Source organism: Lepus europaeus, chromosome 17 (assembly GCF_033115175.1).
Source record: "Lepus europaeus isolate LE1 chromosome 17, mLepTim1.pri, whole genome shotgun sequence".
NCBI lineage: Eukaryota > Metazoa > Chordata > Mammalia > Lagomorpha > Leporidae > Lepus > Lepus europaeus.
Genome location: NC_084843.1, coordinates 17,037,217 through 17,054,572, shown reverse-complemented (window position 1 = coordinate 17,054,572; position 17,356 = coordinate 17,037,217). Strand labels below are relative to the sequence as shown.

The 17,356-nt window shown below is 49.1% G+C and overlaps 1 non-coding gene across 1 annotated transcript; it reads left to right on the top strand.

Annotated features, from left to right (window-relative positions):
• Window positions 1–16,695: 16,695 nt before the first annotated feature.
• On the top strand, window positions 16,696–16,801 carry LOC133776480 (U6 spliceosomal RNA). The gene has a single exon (XR_009868409.1). It is a non-coding gene; the product is annotated as a U6 spliceosomal RNA (small nuclear RNA).
• The last annotated feature ends 555 nt before the right edge of the window (window positions 16,802–17,356 follow it).

Sequence of the window (17,356 nt, the reverse complement as noted above, 5' to 3'; positions counted from 1 at the left end):
TTCTCAGACAGTGGCTGAATCCCATCCAGCAAATTAGTCTGAAACTTGGGACTCATCTCTGACCCCAGCCCACTCTCCGCCGCCAACATCTGTGGGTGTTCCCCTCTTCATCAGCCTTCAGTGTTTGCTGTCACAGAAAGAAAATAAGTTTGTGTGTGGAACACATGTGCATTTGAACCAGTTCGGTTCCTTCGATGCTCAGTATGACCTAGAATAAGCATGCCCCGTGTTGCCCTGGCTCACCTTCAAGTTCGCCTGCAGGTCGGTCCTTGTGCCTGCTGGCAGTCTCCACCCACAAGTGTCCAGGATCTCTCTCTGCTTTGTGATCCAAGGGTGCTCCCTGTTACCAAAGAAGCTTGCTCAGCCCTTGAGCAGGGCCATAAGAGTGCTCTAGGTCTGACCCCTCCAGAGAAGGCAGCCCAAGAAAGGGACAATGACTGGTGGATAAACATCTCAGTTCCCTTGTCCCTTGGGGGGGATGAGCCTATGCTAGGCACAGGATCCCCCCGCCCAGAGGTCCCATCGGGATGAGGCCCCAGCTGTGTGCAGCATGCCTGCCATATCCCTCACTTGTGCTTCCTGGGGTCACCTTCCGAGTCAATGACCTGGTCCCAAGTCCTTGTCTTACCTCTAATCCAAAAATCTGAAACCCAAGTGCTCCAAAATTCTAAACGTGTTAGTACCAAGATGATGGCACAAGTGCAAACTCTACACCCGATCGTGCATGAAGGGTTGCAGGCAAAACTCAGGCACACCAGGGCTGGCATCATGGCACAGTCGGGTAAGCCACCGCTCAAGATGCTGGCGTCCCATATCAAAGTCCCCGTTCAAATCCCAGCTGCTCTACCTCTGATCTAACTCCTTGCTAAAGTACCTGGGAAAGCACAGAAAATGGTCCAAGTCCTTGGGGCCCTGCTCCCAAGTGGGAGACCTGGATGGAGATCCTGGCTTCTGGCTTTGACCTGGCCCAGCCCAAGCTATTGCAGGCCTTCAGGGAGTGAACCCGTGATGGAAGAGCTCTCGCTCTCTCTCTCTCTCTCTCTCTCTCTCTTTGTGTGTGTAACTGGCCATCTATCTCTGTTGCTCTTTCAAATAAATAAATAAGTCTTAAATAAAAACTTCAGGCACACCAAAAATATTGTATAGGTATATTGCATAGATATATTATGGAACACATTCATTTCATGTTTCAGTGTGGGTCCCATCCCCAAGATATCTCATTATGTATATGCAAATATTCCATAATCTGAAAAACATATGAAACCCTCCTGGTTCCAAGCATTTCGGATAAGGAATACTCAACCTGTAGAGCAGACGCCCTAACCTCGGTGAGCCTCAACTTTCTCAGTAGGAAAAAGGGGCTGGCAACTTGCCGCTCGTAGTGTTATTACTAACAATCCTCACCATCACAGAAGTGGAACACGCGTCTGCTGCATATCTGAGCCCATGTCCACAGGACGCTGAGAAGCTGAGGGGCTGTCTGTCAAGTCTCACTGCGTCATGATCACTGCAGGTTAATGTGCGGGGCACATAGCCTGGAGCTTAGCGAATGTGTGTCACATGCTTGGGCCAGTGCATGTATCCTCATGTTTGGGCCCCTGTGATGGATAAACCATGGCTACCGTAGAAAAGAAGGGAAGTAGAGGTCTTTACTGTTCATCTATCAGAAAGGTTGCTGAAGGGCTGGCACTGTGGCATAGTGGGTAAAGCCACCACCTGCAGTGCCGGCATCCCATATGGGCGCCAGTTCAAGCCCCGGCTGCTCTACTTCTAATTCAGCTCTCTGCTATGGCCTGGGAAAGCAGTAGAAGATGGCCCAAGACCTTGGGCCCCTGCACTCATGTGGGAGACCCAGAGGATGCTCCTGGCTCCTGGCTTCAGATCAGCACAGCTCTGGCCATTGCGGCCAACTGGGGAGTGAACCAGCAGATGGAAGATCTCCCTCTCCCCCGCCCTCCAGCAGATGGAAGATCTCCCTCTCCCTCTCTCTCTCCCTCTTCTTCTCCCTCTTTTTTTTTTTTTTTTTTTTTTTTTTAGAATGGTTTCTGAAGCTTTCAGAAGGGGAGCGGGAGAGCAGAGAGGGTTTGGATCCTGGCCCCATCACTTGGCAGCTGGGTGAGTTTGAGTAAGTTACTGCCTTGGCTGAGTCTCGGTGTCCCGCCTTGTGGAATTATAGTATGGATGGTAAATAACATTGGCGAACCTGAGCGGAGAGGCAATTCCATGTGGGCACAGAAATAAATGATAGAGTCTCTGCCCTCAAAGATCTTGGGGCCAGTGGAAAGGACTCAGGATGTCAAGATCAGACAGAGGGATAGCAGACCCAGGGCATGATGGGAACCTTGGCACCAGGATGTACTCAGCACCTATGCACCAAGCACCAGCAAAGCCTGCAAGGGATGTCCCCAGGAGAGTCTCCCCACCCCAGAACCTATCTTAGGAGTCTACGTTTCAACCTTCTTCTCTTGTCCTCATCTTCTCTCTCCCTCCTCTTCTCTTCTCACCCATATTCTTCCATTCCTTTCTCTAAATCTGTTATTCTCTCCCTGCCTACCAGAACCATGGGCCTCCAGCTGGTGACATTATTTGACTGCCAGGGAGCTACAGGTGCAGAAGATCCCACCCACCCTTCAGTGTGAATTGGGGGCTGGCCTCTTCCACTGGGAGAGGATCTGAATTTGGAGTGATGGAGGAGGAGCATTTTTAACTATGGACTTCATCAAATATCACCAAGTTCCATTACAGGTGGGGTATTCTACCAAACGCCACACGCCGGAGCCAGCCTCTACTGGCTTGTAAGAGCCAGTTATCTTCAGGGATTTCCCAAGTGTCTGCTGTCACCGGGTAGCTTCCAATCTGCCAAGGTGGGAGTATTTACACTACAGCAATTGGCAAACACTACCAATCCTGGATTTATTTCCTCGGGGAGCTGATTGTTAAACATTTACCAACACAGCACGGCATAAAACACAGAATTGTACAGAAATGGGCCTGCCTTCCAGGAGTTACACAGCCGCCTCGGTGATGATTATGTAGAGAGAGCCACTGATTTACTGTCAGGAAACGAAAGTTCAAGGTGCAGCTGAGAGAACCAGGAGTTGCTCCTCTGGAACTAGGTTTCCTGTCTGCTAAGTGAGAGTTGGAGGAATACCTCCCTACACTTCCCCCTGGGGAGCTAGGGGATGCACCAGAAATCTAGGCTGGAAGAAACCCCATAGTGATCTCTAATGGTCTCTCCCAGTCCTCACAGAATCCCCTGGAAAGCGTGAGACTGTCCTCAAGAAGGATTTCCCCCCACACAAGACCTGCCTGCAAAACAATTAGCAACCAAGACAAGCAACAATGGAGTTTTATCTCCCTGATTAGACAAGAAGCAACTCGTCAGGACATCTGGTCAGGCCTATGTCATTGTGCCCTTTGCAGAGCATAACACGGGCCTGGGAGTTTATGGAATAAAAGATGATTAAGGGAGAAGGCTGGGGGGACTGTGTGAGTACTCCCCCCCCCCCCCCGCCCCAACACTGTATTTTTGGGTAGGGCAGGGAAAGCTGTGTCTCCTTTAAGCATTGTTAGAAGGCCGGTGGAGTTTGGCAGCTCTGTGAATGATTAAATGGAATGTTGGTGGGGAATGAGGATTACTTGGGTTGGGATCTTTTCTTTAAATGCTGCTGTTGGGGGCAGGTGTTTGGAGAATGTTCTCTGCTTCAGATCCAGCTTAGAGCTAATGTTCACCCTGGGAGGCAGCAGGTGATGGCTCAAGTACTTCCCACACATGTGGGAGACTCAGATTAAGCACCAGGCTTCTAGTGGCCTGCCTGGCCCTGGCTGTTGCAGGCATTTGGGGAGCGAAACAGGGGATGAAAGATCTCTGTCCTTCTGCCTTTCAAATACAAATGAAAATAAATAATTAAAATTGTAAATGCTGAGCTGAAGAACGAGGCAAGTGCGATTTGCTTTAGAGACTGAGGATTTCTCCAGGGATCGCTGATCCGGCATCATCTTCCAGAGCTCCCCGTGCACTGATCGCCCCATGCATCTTCCCCAGCGCCCGGCACCAGCCCCTGCACCCTCTCCTTTGCCCCGTCTCTCTCCGTGAAAGCCTACGGCCACGACATTTGTATTTGCAACCACACACTTTGCAATTTAATTATAGGAAAGTATGTGTGTCCTTTTCTCTAATGATTTAATAATCTCTCTTCCCAACCAAATTGTAAACCCCTAGAGGGCATGGAATACGGTCAATCCAAGCTGTTTCTCAGAGGTTTTAGGGGTCCTGGCCATGCCTAGGGTGCCTAAGTCCTCTCTTTGAGCCCTGCCAGGGCTGAGTCCACAATTGGTCCTTGGATGCAGCATCTCCAGAGCCCTCAGGGAGCAGCCAGGCTGAGAGCGCAACACTCCTTTGAGCTAGGAGGTATAAGCAGGTCCACTTTTGTTTTGTTTTTTAAGATTTCTTTACCTATTTTGAAAGTCACAATTACAGAGAGAGACAGAGAGCTCTTTCATCTGCTGGTTCACTCCCCAGATGTTTGCAACAGCCAAGTCTGGGCAAGGCTGAAACCAGAAGCCAGGAGCTTCTTCTGAGTCTCTCACATGGGTGCAGGGTCCCAAGCACTTGGGCCATCCTCCGCTGCTTTCATAGGCCATTATCAGGGAGCGGGATCGGAAGAAGAGCAGATGGGACTCAAACCAGCACCCACGTGGGATGACAGTGTCGTAGACAGCAGCCTAACCCCCATGCCAGGCTGTTGGCCCCAGCTGCTCCATTTTGCAGCTAAGAAAATTGAGACAGAGATGTTAACTCACTGGCCCCAAAGTGCAAGGTCAGCAGTAAAGCCAGAGCTCAGACTTCATTCTATTGAAAACTCCCATGCTCTTAACTACCATGTTATTAAGCAACATAGAGGAGAAGCTGTGCTTAAAGACCAAGGGGTACCGGTGTTGTCTCCACTGAGCAAACTGAGAATCTGAGCCCTGGGGGGTGGGAGGGGAAGTGAGAACCGCCCATTGTAGGCAACCTGTACTGGGGAGTCTCTGATCAGAGTGCTACCTGCTCGGCTACACTGTTAGGGGCGGGGCTGGGCTGGGCTGGGCAGGGCTGGGCTGCTTCATCCTCTTTGTAAGCTCCGTCTTCCACCTGGGGTGACCTGGAGCCTCCATGTAGGATCTGTTTTTCTTGCTCCCTCCCTCCCTCCTTCCCTCCCTCCCTTCCTGTTCCTCTTCATGGTTTCTTGTTTTTTTTCCCTTTCTCTCCTGTACGGCATGACTAGTGGGAAACATCTAGAAACAAGCAATATGGCGGCAGCAGTGCCTCCCAGGAGTCAAGAGCAGCAGGTGGGGCACGGGGTGGGCCTAGCTCAGTGCTTTGGCACAGACCCGGAAGGCTAGGGACAGACAGGACACCAGTGGGCGTTATAAACCAAGAGCAGGGATCAGAAAAAGAGCTCAGCCTCTGGGTCTCAGGAGCCCCGGAGCCCAAGTCTGCTCCTGGCTTCCCCTTGGCCTTGAGAAACTGCTGTGGAGCCCCGGCCCAAGGCTGGCGATGTGGGGTCTCAGTGGGAGGCTCCTGGTGTCCCCGGCTCCTCAGTGTCACGCCCCGCAGAAGCGCCTCTCACTTCATATCCCTCACACACTGGGCGCTTTCCCTCAGGCTGCCCGTTAAATCCGAATTTCAGATAAACAATGAACGGGGTTTTTGTTTGCTTTAGTTTAAGTATTTGTATCTTGTATGTACCAAATACTGGATGGGACATACTTACGCTTTTCTTTTAAAATATTCATTGCGTGTCTGAAACTCAAATTTAACTGTGTCTGCTGAGAAGAGTCACACAGAGGGGTCCACAGCGCTTTGGGGCAGGGATTGTGATGGGCAGGTGCAGTAGTTTCCTGAGATCCAGGGCTCAGCCCCCTGGAAAACCACAAGCCAAGGCCCTTGACGGAGCTGATGAGAAGGTGAGCACCATAATGAGTCCTGTGCCTCTCGGTGAGACCGGTGGCATCTCACATCCTGCCCTTGGGGGTGGGCTGTCTACGGGACTAACGTCTAGAACATTCAGCCATTGGGCACAGGTGTGGCCAGCAGGAATGGACCCCGGCCACAGGGCTGGAGCTGTCACAATTCAAACAGGCTTCACCCAAAATCTGGATTCATGGGGGAGGACGGCCGCACACAGGCGGCCATCTGAGCCCCCTTTGGTCACCCGCAGGGCAACGTGTTGCTCTTCTCCCTTCCCACAAGCTATTACCCCGAAGAAACCCCTGAACCTTAAAGCAAGCACCCAGCTGACTGCTGCACTTCCACGGCGAGCCACACGCGCTGGCTATCACCGGACGCCAACACCCAGTGATGGACTTGTTTGAGAAAGTGCAGCTTTGTGAGCAACAGTAGACGGAAAATGTTAACAAAGGGCAGTTTGCTGAACGGAGGTTAAATACTTTCATACTTCTCAGCTAATCCAGAAAGTTCCCTGGATTCTCATTAAGAAAAAAAAAAAAAAGCTCCCTATAATCTGATGGTTTACCCCAGTAAGTGCTACTATTTGAGAACAAAAAGAAAAAAAAAAAAAAAAGGACTGCGCTGCCTGTGTTGGTTGATTGAAAGCTGGCATTTGCTCTGCAGGTGCCTAAGCAGTTCCTCTCCATGTCTCACCTGGCTTCCCTCTAGCGGAGGGCTCAGCTCAGCCAGGTGACGGCAGCCTGGGCAGGTCTGAGATTGCCTATGGCCTCCCAGAAGCCTTTCCCTCTCTCAGCCTCAATCCGCAAGGCCTGTTCTGGTCCCTTCCTTTCTAATTGGCCACTGCTGCCCTGTGCAGTCACATTCAGCCACAGCCTTTGGCCCATAGGCCGCCATGTAGATTGTTGAATCCCAGCTCAAAGGTCGAAAAGTCCGGATGTTGTGGGCGGTTCTTCTGAGGCTATCGGCTTCCTTTCTTTCTGTCCCTGCCTCCTTTTCCCTTTCCCTGCTGTATTTCTATCATTTTCTTCTATATTGCCATCTTCCTCCCTTCTGAACTATCTAATAAGAAAATATAGAAATGATTTTTAAAAGCTAACAATATGACAAAAAACCTTGAACCATATACTTTTTTTTTTAAAGATGTATTTATTTATTTGAAAGTCAGAGTTACACAGAGAAAGAAGGAGAGGCAGAGGGTGGGGGGGTGTCTTCCATCTGCTGGTTCACTCCCCAGTTGGCTGCAACGGCCGGAGCTGCACTGATCCAAGGCCAGGATCTTCCAGTTCTCCCAGGCAGGTGCGGGGGCCTAAAGACTTGGGCCAACTTCTACTGCTTTCCCAGGCCATAGCAGAGAGCTGGATCAGGAGTGGAGCAGCTGGGACTCGAACCGGCACCCATATGGGATGCCAACACTGCAGGCGGCCCCACCGTATACTTTTAATGGTTGAATTGTAGGGTGTATAACTTCCTTCAATAAGCATGCTTTAAGAAAAGAAGAAAATGTAGGTGCTTCCATCTGGTTGGATGTGAAACTGATACACAGTGATTTACTGTGTTCATAGCTAAGGAACTTCTGATTACCCACATCCCTAATAGGCTGAGTCGATGGAGACTCAGCAACATAGTCCCTCAGTTCGAGTCATAATCACTCCTTTTCCTCCCCTACCAAACACCAGATGACTTTAAGTTCCTTACAATTGGCCTGGGGGTGGGGGCGGTAAGCTCTACTGCGTAGGGAAGACATTTATGTGGGTGAGCATCTTCCCACTGATGCCTAAGTCTCACCTCCTAAGTACCCCAGTGTTGGCGTCTCAGAGTTAAACTCCAGTGCTGGTATCTTCCTTTGCTCAGAACTAGCTGCTGACAAGATCTAGGACTCATTTTATTAGGAACAATTTGCTTTCGTCTGATTTTTTTTTCCCTCACTGAGGTTATTTCTCCTTTCCATTCCTTGGAGATGGCTTTGGGATTTGACAAGACAAGCCCAGCAATTTACAGGGAAGCTACGCATAGTTTCTTGTTTGGCTCTGGGGGCCACACTCAGAGCTCCCCTAGGCTACCCTAGGCCTCCACACACCACCTGCCCCAGCTCACACACTCTCAGCCCTGGGTAGGAAATTCACCGCTTTATGGCCTCGCATAAAAGTGCCATTCTGAATAAACACAAAAGCCATCAAATGCTCTTGGTCTTAAATATCAGTCATGCTTCATGGCAGGCGTAAGGGACCTGTTCCTTGAATGATATTGTCATATAAAGAATAAGGACCTCAGGGGCATCTTAATGAGGTGATAATGAGGAAAGAATGTTCTGGTGTGGGAGGGGGGAGCTGGTCTTCATTCTAATGTTCGAAGTGGATTTAATCTTACAATGGACTCTTTGCTATGCAATATTAAGAAGAGGGAGGGGCAGCATTTGGAATTTTCCTAATCTGCCTTTTTTGTAAAAATTTATTTTTTATTGATTTGAAAGACAGAGTTACAGACAGAGATAGAGTCACACAGAGAGAGGTCTTTCATCTGCTGGTTCATTCCTCAAATGACCTCAATGGCCAGAGCTGAGCTGCTCTGAAGGCAAGAGCCAGGAGCTTCTTCCAGGACTCCCATGCGGGTGCAGGGGCCCAAGGACTTGGACCACCCTCTACTGTTTTCCCAGGCCATAGCAGAGAGCTGGATTGGAAGTAGAGCAGCTGGGATTCAAACCTGCGCCCATATGGGATGCCGGCATGGCAGGTGGCAGCTTTAACCCGCTGTGCCACAGCACCGGCCCTCCTAATTTGCCTTTTATTGCTCTTGAGTACCTGCCCATAATATCATGAGGCTCTTCTTTTTACACAGGTTACCCAAGTCCTAGGGCAATAACTTCATGGAACTTCCTTCTGTAATATCTACACCTCTCTCTATTCCTCTCCTCTCTATTTATTCTGCCTTCCTTGCTGTATTATGTTGGCATTGGTTTTGTTCTGCTTTCTAAGATGCCCTTTGTTACTCTTGAAGACCTGTCATTATTTCAAAATCCTTTCTCTTTATGTGAGCCACGGTGGAGCAATGGAGTGAGGGAGCTTCCAACTTTGCCATACAGATGATCTTTCTTCTCCTTCCCTCCTCCTTTCTTTTCAAACATGTGGAACAACCGGGTGGTTGAGAAAGGTCTTTGAAATGAAGTGACAAACTCTGCCCTTTGCTGAGTGATTTAACCTCTTAGGAGGAAAAGATTGTATAAAACCAAGTTGGTTTTGTTATTACCATTGAATAAGAATAATATGTGCTTAAATCATTCATTCATTCATTCATAACCCAAATGTTCCCCTGGAGGCAAGAGAGGTCTCGTATCTATGCTCAAAGTTATGTTTGCCTGGACTCTCCACCCAGTTTGCCAATGGGATTCCACAATCTTCTTTAGTGATTCTCCTATTCCAAGAATTTCATATTTTTCTTAGTCATATTCTCATTGCTGCCATTGCCAGTTAATTTAGTCCACAGTCAATCATCCGTCCCTCTATCCATTCATCCGTCCCTCTATCCATTCATCCATCTGTCCATCCATTCATTCAATAGATATTTATTGTTTATGTGAGCCACGAACTCAACTAGATGATGAGCTGGGGATCCTGTGGTGAGTCTACACGCTGGGAGGGTGTAGTCCCGTGAAGAATGTAGACAAAGAAGGAGGCTAACAGGCACAACACTAGACTGGGGGAAGCCGGCCAGACTCCTGGGCTCAGAGAATCAGCCTCTAAGGAAGCACAGAGACCCAAAGATTAAGAAAAAGGAGGAGAGAGGAAGGAAGGGAATGGGACTTTTTTTTTTTTCCAAAAGCTAAACATCCAAGGTGTCTCTGCTGCTCTACTAAGCCAACTAATCCATCTTGCCAAACGCTCAGCCTCTTGAGTTGGTGGGTTTCCATGTAGAAAAAGCACAGATTTGCTTGAATTTTTCTGTGCCTCAAACGTCTCACGTGTGATGGATACAAGGTAATAATTCTTACACTGCAAAATTGTTGGAAGAACTTGGGTATGTCATAGACACAACCCCTAGCACAGGGGAGGCCTTTGCAAATGGCCCACCTTAGTACTATGAAAAGCACAAAAGCAGGTGAGTGGTTCTTAGAAGCATGGGTGGGGACTCCCAGGAAGCTTTAAAAAAAAAAAAAAAAAAAAGGACAAATAAACAGACACACCCAGGCTCCATCCCAGGAGATTCTGAGTCACTGTGCCTGGGGTGGGTCTCTAGCATTTGGATTTTTCTGAAAGCTCCAGAGGTGATTCTGATGTTAGCCATGGTTGTTAACTGCTACTGTGCCCAACAGAAACAGGGGTCTGTGGCACCATACACACATGAAAACCACACTGAGAGCACAGTAACCATGATTTAAGATAACTGCCGGACAGACGGTGAACAGCCAGCCGTGTATCAGTAACATGCCGCCCCGGTGATTGCGAAGGGAACCTAGATGAATCAGTGAATGTGGACCTGCAGAATCTCTAGGCTCTTCCAAACAATGCCTGTAAAAATGTCTGGCATGAGTCAGTGGAATTTAGCTGTCATATTTCTCTCGACTGACCACCATAACCCTTCAGTAACTGATCTAGTAAATTAGTAACTCCCATCATACAGCAGCTTAAACTTTCTGGAGTTCAGGATCACTGGCTGAAAATAGATTCTGGCTGTAGAATATCCAACATGACGAGGAAAGAAGAGTTCAGACAACATTTGCTCGTGGAAAGTTTCAATATTTCAATCCAGAGTCTGACGATTAAGTTCAGAACAGAAGTCTTAAGATTTTGTTTGTTCTGTGAGTGGAGAGTGTCTGGGTGATGGTTTCCCTTCACCCCCTGCCTCGCTGCAAGACAACACATACAACAGGGCTGAAGTTGGGTCTGCCGAGAGCTTGGGAACAGTTGCTTTCTCCAGATTGCTGGAAAAATCTCAGGAAGAAGCAAGATTTCTCTTTAGAGATGGTGTTGTTGTTCTGGAGAGAAAGGGAGGACAAAATGTTCTTGATTTGGCCTGAATCATTCCAGAAAAGGAAAGTCTTAGTCCACAGCATTTGTCAGATATGGTCTGAGGAACCCACCCGAGAACCACTGCTGGAAGCACATTAAATTTGCAGATTCCGGCCGGCGCTGCGGCTCACTAGGCTAATCCTCCGCCTTGTGGCGCCGGCACACCGGGTTCCGGTGGGGGCACCGATCCTGTCCCGGTTGCCCCTCTTCCAGGCCAGCTCTCTGCTATGGCCCGGGAGTGCAGTGGAGGATGGCCCAAGTGCTTGGGCCCTGCACCCCATGGGAGACCAGGAGAAGCACCTGGCTCCTGGCTTCGGATCAGCGCGGTGTGCCGGCCGCGGCGGCCATTGGAGGGTGAACCAACGGCAAAAAGGAAGACCTTTCTCTCTGTCTCTCTCTCTCACTGTCCACTCTGCCTGTAAAAAAAAAAAAAAAAAAAAAAAAAAAAAAAAATTGCAGATTCCTACCTAGGACTATGAATCTGAATTTCTGAAGGCAAAGACCTAATGCCTCCAGCTGATTTTCAGAGTCACACCATTTTTTTTTTAAGATTTATTTATTCATTTAAAAGTCAGAGTTACAGAGAGGCAGAAGCAGGGAGAGAGAGAGAGAGAGAGAGAGAGAGATCCTCTCCAAATGACCTCAATGGCCGGAGCTTGATCAATTCGAAGCCAAGAGCCAGAGCTTCTTCCACGTCTCCCACATGGGTGCAGGGGCCCAAGGACTTGGGCCATCTTCTACTGCTTTCCCAGATGCATTAGCAAGGAGCTGGATTGGAAGTGGAGGAGCCAGGACTTGAACTGGTGCCCATAAAGGATGCCCTCACTGCAGGCAGTGGCTTTACCCACTACACCACAGTGCTGGCCCCAGTCACACCATCTTATGAGAAGATACAAATGTCTTTGTAGTACACTCATATTTTGCAACAGTGGACTTCTATTTCTTGGTTTAGGTGAAAAGAAGAAGAATACAAGGAGGAGGAGAAGGAGGAGGACGAGGAGGAGGAGGAGGGGGAGGAAAAGCATAAGACCCAGAGCCTCTCACTTCTGTCTCTGTTCCTTAATTAATTCTCATGTAGAAGTGCCTTATAGTTTTTGGATTTCAGTTTCCTTTTCTATAAATGGGACTAAAAAAAAAAAAACCACACATCATTTAAAGAAGCGTTATAATTCCTGTCCACCTTACCTTAAAGATGAAATGAGACAATCAAAAGAGAAATACTTTTTTTCCCTAAGTTTATTTATTTGAGAGATGACAGGGAGAGAAGGAGAACTCCAACCTTGAGTTCCCTCTTCAAATGCCCACAAAGGCTGGACTGGGCTGGGCCAAAGCTGGGAACTAGGAACTCAATCCATGTCTTCCACATGGGTGTGGAAGGAACTTGAGCCATTATGGCTGCCCTCCCAGAGTCTACATTGGCAGGAAATGGGACATAGAAGCCAGAGTCAGATATCAACCCTAATATGGGATGGGGCATTCTTTATTTTTTAAAAAGATTATTTTATTTGAAAGGCAGAGTTAGAGAAAGAGAGGGAAAGAGAGAGAAAGAGAGAGGTCTTCCATCCACTGGCTCATTTCCCAGATGGCTGCAACAGCCAGAGATAGGCTCATCTGAAGCCAGGAGCCAGGAGCTTCTTCTGGGTCTCCCACGCGGGTGCAGGGGTCCAAGGACTTGGGCCATCTCCTGCTGCTTTCCCAGGCCATAGCAGAGAGCTGGATTGGAAGAGGAGCAACCAGGTTTCGAACCGGCACCCACATGGGATGCCGGTGCTTCAGGCCAGGGTGTTAATACGTTGTGCCACAGTGCCGGCCCCCTAAAAAAGAAATACTTTGAGAACTAAAAATATATAGTTCTGTCATAATAGTTAGTTTGTCTACAAAGATTCTGTAGTTCAAGAGTCTCAACCAATGTTATTTCTAGCTAAATGATAACCAGTCTTCTTAACCTGGCTGTTTTTATGCAAATCGAGAAGGATTTTCCATATGCAATGAGCCATCTAGCCCTGAGCATCAATAAGATGGTTCAGATGTTGCAAAGAACCAGACAGGGGTCACTGAAGCCCTTAACACATCACTCTAGAATTGCAAAATTCCTATCTCAAGCAGGCACTGAGAAGCAGGGGGAGCAACTTAATACACTTCCCAAAGCATACTGTTACTCCACATTCAGGAAGTTGCTTAAGTCAGAACTTTCTGGAGCCAAAGCAATGCCCCACTATCTTTTTTTTTTTTTTTTTTTTTACAGGCAGAGTGGACAGTGAGAGAGAGAGAGAGAGAGAGAGAGAGAGAGAGAAAGGTCTTCCTTTGCCGTTGGTTCACCCCCGAATGGCCGCCGCGGTTGGCGCGCTGCGGCCGGCGCACCGCGCTGATTGGATGGCAGGAGCCAGGTGCTTCTCCTGGTCTCCCATGGGGTGCAGGGTCCAAGCACTTGGGACATCCTCCACTGCACTCCCTGGCCACAGCAGAGAGCTGGCCTGGGAGAGGAGCAACCAGGACAGAATCCGGCGCCCCGACCGGGACTAGAACTGGGGGTGCCGGTGCCGCTAGGCAGAGGATTAGCCTGTTGAGCCACGGCGCCGGCCCCCACTATCTTTTGACTGCTTGCTTGTGGAAATATTTTTTCCTGTTTCAGGCAATATATTCATATATATATATATAATATAAATAAAATGAACTATTTCGTGTGTGTGTGTGTGCGTAACAAGCCAACATGATGCATTTTTGGACAGATCTTTCCTAGGATTCTAGTCTCCTGGGCCCCAGACATGAATCCTCAATAGTGGAGTAAAGACTTTGTCCTACATTTAATTGATATATAAGAACTCTCTACTACCCACTTAAATTGCCTACCTGAGTCTTTAGTCTGAGAAAGGTTGTCTCCTTCACATGACACATTCTTAGACATGTTCAATTGGACTAAGTCAAGCACTTAACAGTCCTGCACACAGCTGTTCATCTTTATTTATTTATTTATTTATTTATACATAGATGTATTTATTTCTTCGAAAGGCGGAAGAACACCTTCCATACCCGGATTCATTCCCCCAAATGCCTGCAACATCCAAGGCTGGACCAGGTCAAAGTCAGGAGCTGCGGACTCCATCTGGGCCTCCCATGTGGGGAGCAGGGACTCAAGTACTTGGTCCATCATCTGCTGTCTTCCTGAGAGCTTTAGTGGATTGGAAGCAGACTAGCTGGGACTTGAACCAGCACTCTGATAGGGGATGCCAGAGTCACAAGTGGCGGCTTAACCCACTGCACCACATCAGCCCCGCAGCAGGTGGTGTTTCATCCCCGACAGCTCTTCCATACTTCACTCCGGCATAATCCTACAAGTGCCTGTCCGATCATTGCTTTGAATATGTGTGTTTTCCAGGAAACAGCCATTGAAGACAGAACTCTGAAAAGCCTCCATCTAGCCCTGGGAGGAAGCGAGGCAAGGCTGGTGGAGGAGTGAGAAGACAGGAAGCGGGAAGGAGGGCCCCTGGCTTAGCTTCTTTGAGGACGAGATCATTACACAGACAAGAGGCCGCCCATTCTTCTGTCTTAGCCACGCGGTCTGTGGGTCACAGCAAGTCTCTCTATGCCAGACTGCGTCCTGGACACAGGGACACGTGCTCCACCCAAGGCCAAGTCACTGCGCACGTTGGGGCAGCCCGGGTTTGCAGCCATGGTGTTTACAAAGAACAAAGGACTAGAAGGCAAACTGCTAATGCTCCAGGGGAAGAAAATCCTTTCTCACCTGGATCCTCCTCCAGAGAGCACCCACCCCTTTCTGAGGCAGATGGGGCAGTCAGAGCCCCTAAATGCTGGTAGGGAAGCAGAAGTCCTGCAAACATTTGATCCAGGTCTCTGAGCTGTATTTCGCCAAGAAGCACCTTCCAGGGAGACAGCCCTCTCATTCCCAAGCGCAGGATGCAAGAGCTTCAAGACACTAGGGCGCAGAATATGAACTTGAAAAATGACAATGATGACGATGATGGTGGTGAGTAGCTGTCATGTTTTAAGCCTTTACTATGAGCTAGACACTGTGCTATGTGCTCTCCATGTGTTATTTCATTGCATTCTTACAAAGTATGGGGTATGATAGATGGCTATCGCCATTTCACAGGTAAGAAAACTGAGGGTTAGAAAAGTTGACATTTTGCTCAGTCATACAACTAGTAGGTGGCAGATCTGGACCAGCGTCTGTCATCTTCTTTTTCTGTTCCTCTTGTCCTGTTTCAGATTATAAAATAATTCTGGCTCATTTCTGCCTACACAGACGCTTGTAGCTCACACCCTATGTTCTTCTGTGTCTGTTTATCTGGAAGTTGTTTGTGTGGTATTGGTGGTCCCTTGGGTCTGATTAGGCTTTCTTGGTCCTAGAAATCCTGTGTTCAGTTACTGCTGGCTATAAGGGGAGACTTACAAAGGAAATGTGAGCCCGAGGATTCTTTGGACCAGAGTTTCCAGGCCTCCTGACAATCAGCTACCTCTGAACCCTGAAGACTCATGGACTAAGCACAGGGAGTGAGTGCTGTGCACAAAAGTACAAAGACCAAGACGAAGCACAAAAGAAAGGAAGCCAAGGCAAGCACAGCAAAGAGGGTGGTGAGCATAGCCCTACTCCCCTAGCTCCCTGCCCTGGTGACCAAGTTTCGCTCTCCTGAAGACCCATGTCTGGTAAGCCAGACTGGGCCAGAGGCAAGTAACATCTTCCTATGCTAAAATAAAACAAAACAAAAATGCTGACGGGCCGGCGCCGTGGCTCACTAGGCTAATCCTCTGCCTTGCGGCTCCGGCACACCGGATACTAGTCCCGGTCGGGGCTCCGGATTCTGTCCCGGTTGCCCTTCTTCCAGGCCAGCTCTCTGCTGTGGCCAGGGAGTGCAGTGGAGGATGGCCCAAGTGCTTGGGTCCTGCACCCCATGGGAGACCAGGAGAAGCACCTGGCTCCTGCCATCGGATCAGCGCGGTGCGCTGGCCGCAGTGCGCCAGCCGCGGCGGCCATTGGAGGGTGAACCAACGGCAAAAGGAAGACGTTTCTCTCTGTCTCTCTCTCTCACTGTCCACTCTGCCTGTTTTAAAAAAAAAAATGCTGACGGGAGTCGCGGGGCATGGAGCAATTCTGGAATGAGTGTCTTCCTTCCTCTGAAGGACAGTGTCCACCAGGAAGTCTATACAGGAACATCTCTGCTGATGAAGCTCACGCAACACTTCCGTGCTCCATCCTGTGTGAAGTGGAAGGTCCTGCTTGCATCCGCCGCACCTATTCAACTACCTGGACCTGAACAGCCGCTCAGTAACTGTGCATGGTTTAAGTGAAGAGCAGGGTACTTCTATCTGGAAGGGGTTGAGCCTGGGAGATAACAGGGCATCCAGAGGCTCACAGGAGTGATCAGGTGGCAATGGCCAGGCCATGAGACAGAAAGAGAAGAAGGACTGAGAGGTCTCAGCTGGATTGTCCAATTGTGGTCAACAGAAGAGTTGTGTAGGGACCGTAAGTCTAGAGAATGATGCCAGATTGTGAACCTGGGGTCAAAACAGAGAACAGGCCTGGGATGTGCTTGTGTGTCAAGAAAGGGCCCAGGAGCGGAGGGCGGAACCTAGGCCTCGGCAAACCACACTGTGGGATTGGTCCTGCCCCCTTACCCCTCGTCCTATCTGCAACATAGAAACAATAACACCTTCTATTCTGGCCGTCTATTGCTGTGTCTCCAAGCAGCTCAGAATTTAGTAGTGTAAAACAGCAGCCATGTGCTCACCTGGGCAGCACATATCTAAAATTGGAACCACACAGAGATGATTAGCATGGCCCCTGCTCAAGGATGACATGCAAATTTGTGAAGCATTCCATATTTTTCTGCGTGGATGCAAATAGTTGAAATCTCTGGCTGGTGCCGCGGCTCAATAGGCTAATCCTCCGCCTTGCGGCGCCGGCACACCGGGTTCTAGTCCCGGTCGGGGCACCGATCCTGTCCCGGTTGCCCCTCTTCCAGGCCAGCTCTCTGCTGTGGCCAGGGAGTGCAGTGGAGGATGGCCCAAGTCCTTGGGCTCTGCACCCCATGGGAGACCAGGAGAAGCACCTGGCTCCTGCCATCGGATCAGCGCGGTGCGCCGGCCGTAGCGTGCCAGCCGCGGAGGCCATTGGAGGGTGAACCAACGGCAAAAGGAAGACCTTTCTCTCTGTCTCTCTCTCTCACTGTCCACTCTGCCTGTCAAAAAAAAAAAAAAAGAAGAAAAAAAGAAATCTCTACTTAGTATGGAGTTGGTCTTCTGTATATAAAGTCAATTAAAAATGAATCTTAATGAGAAATGAAGTGGGAGAGGGAGTGGGAGGTGGGATGGGCGTGGGGGTGGGAGGGTGGGAATAGGAGAAAGAAACACTATATCCATAAAAGCTATACATATGAAAATT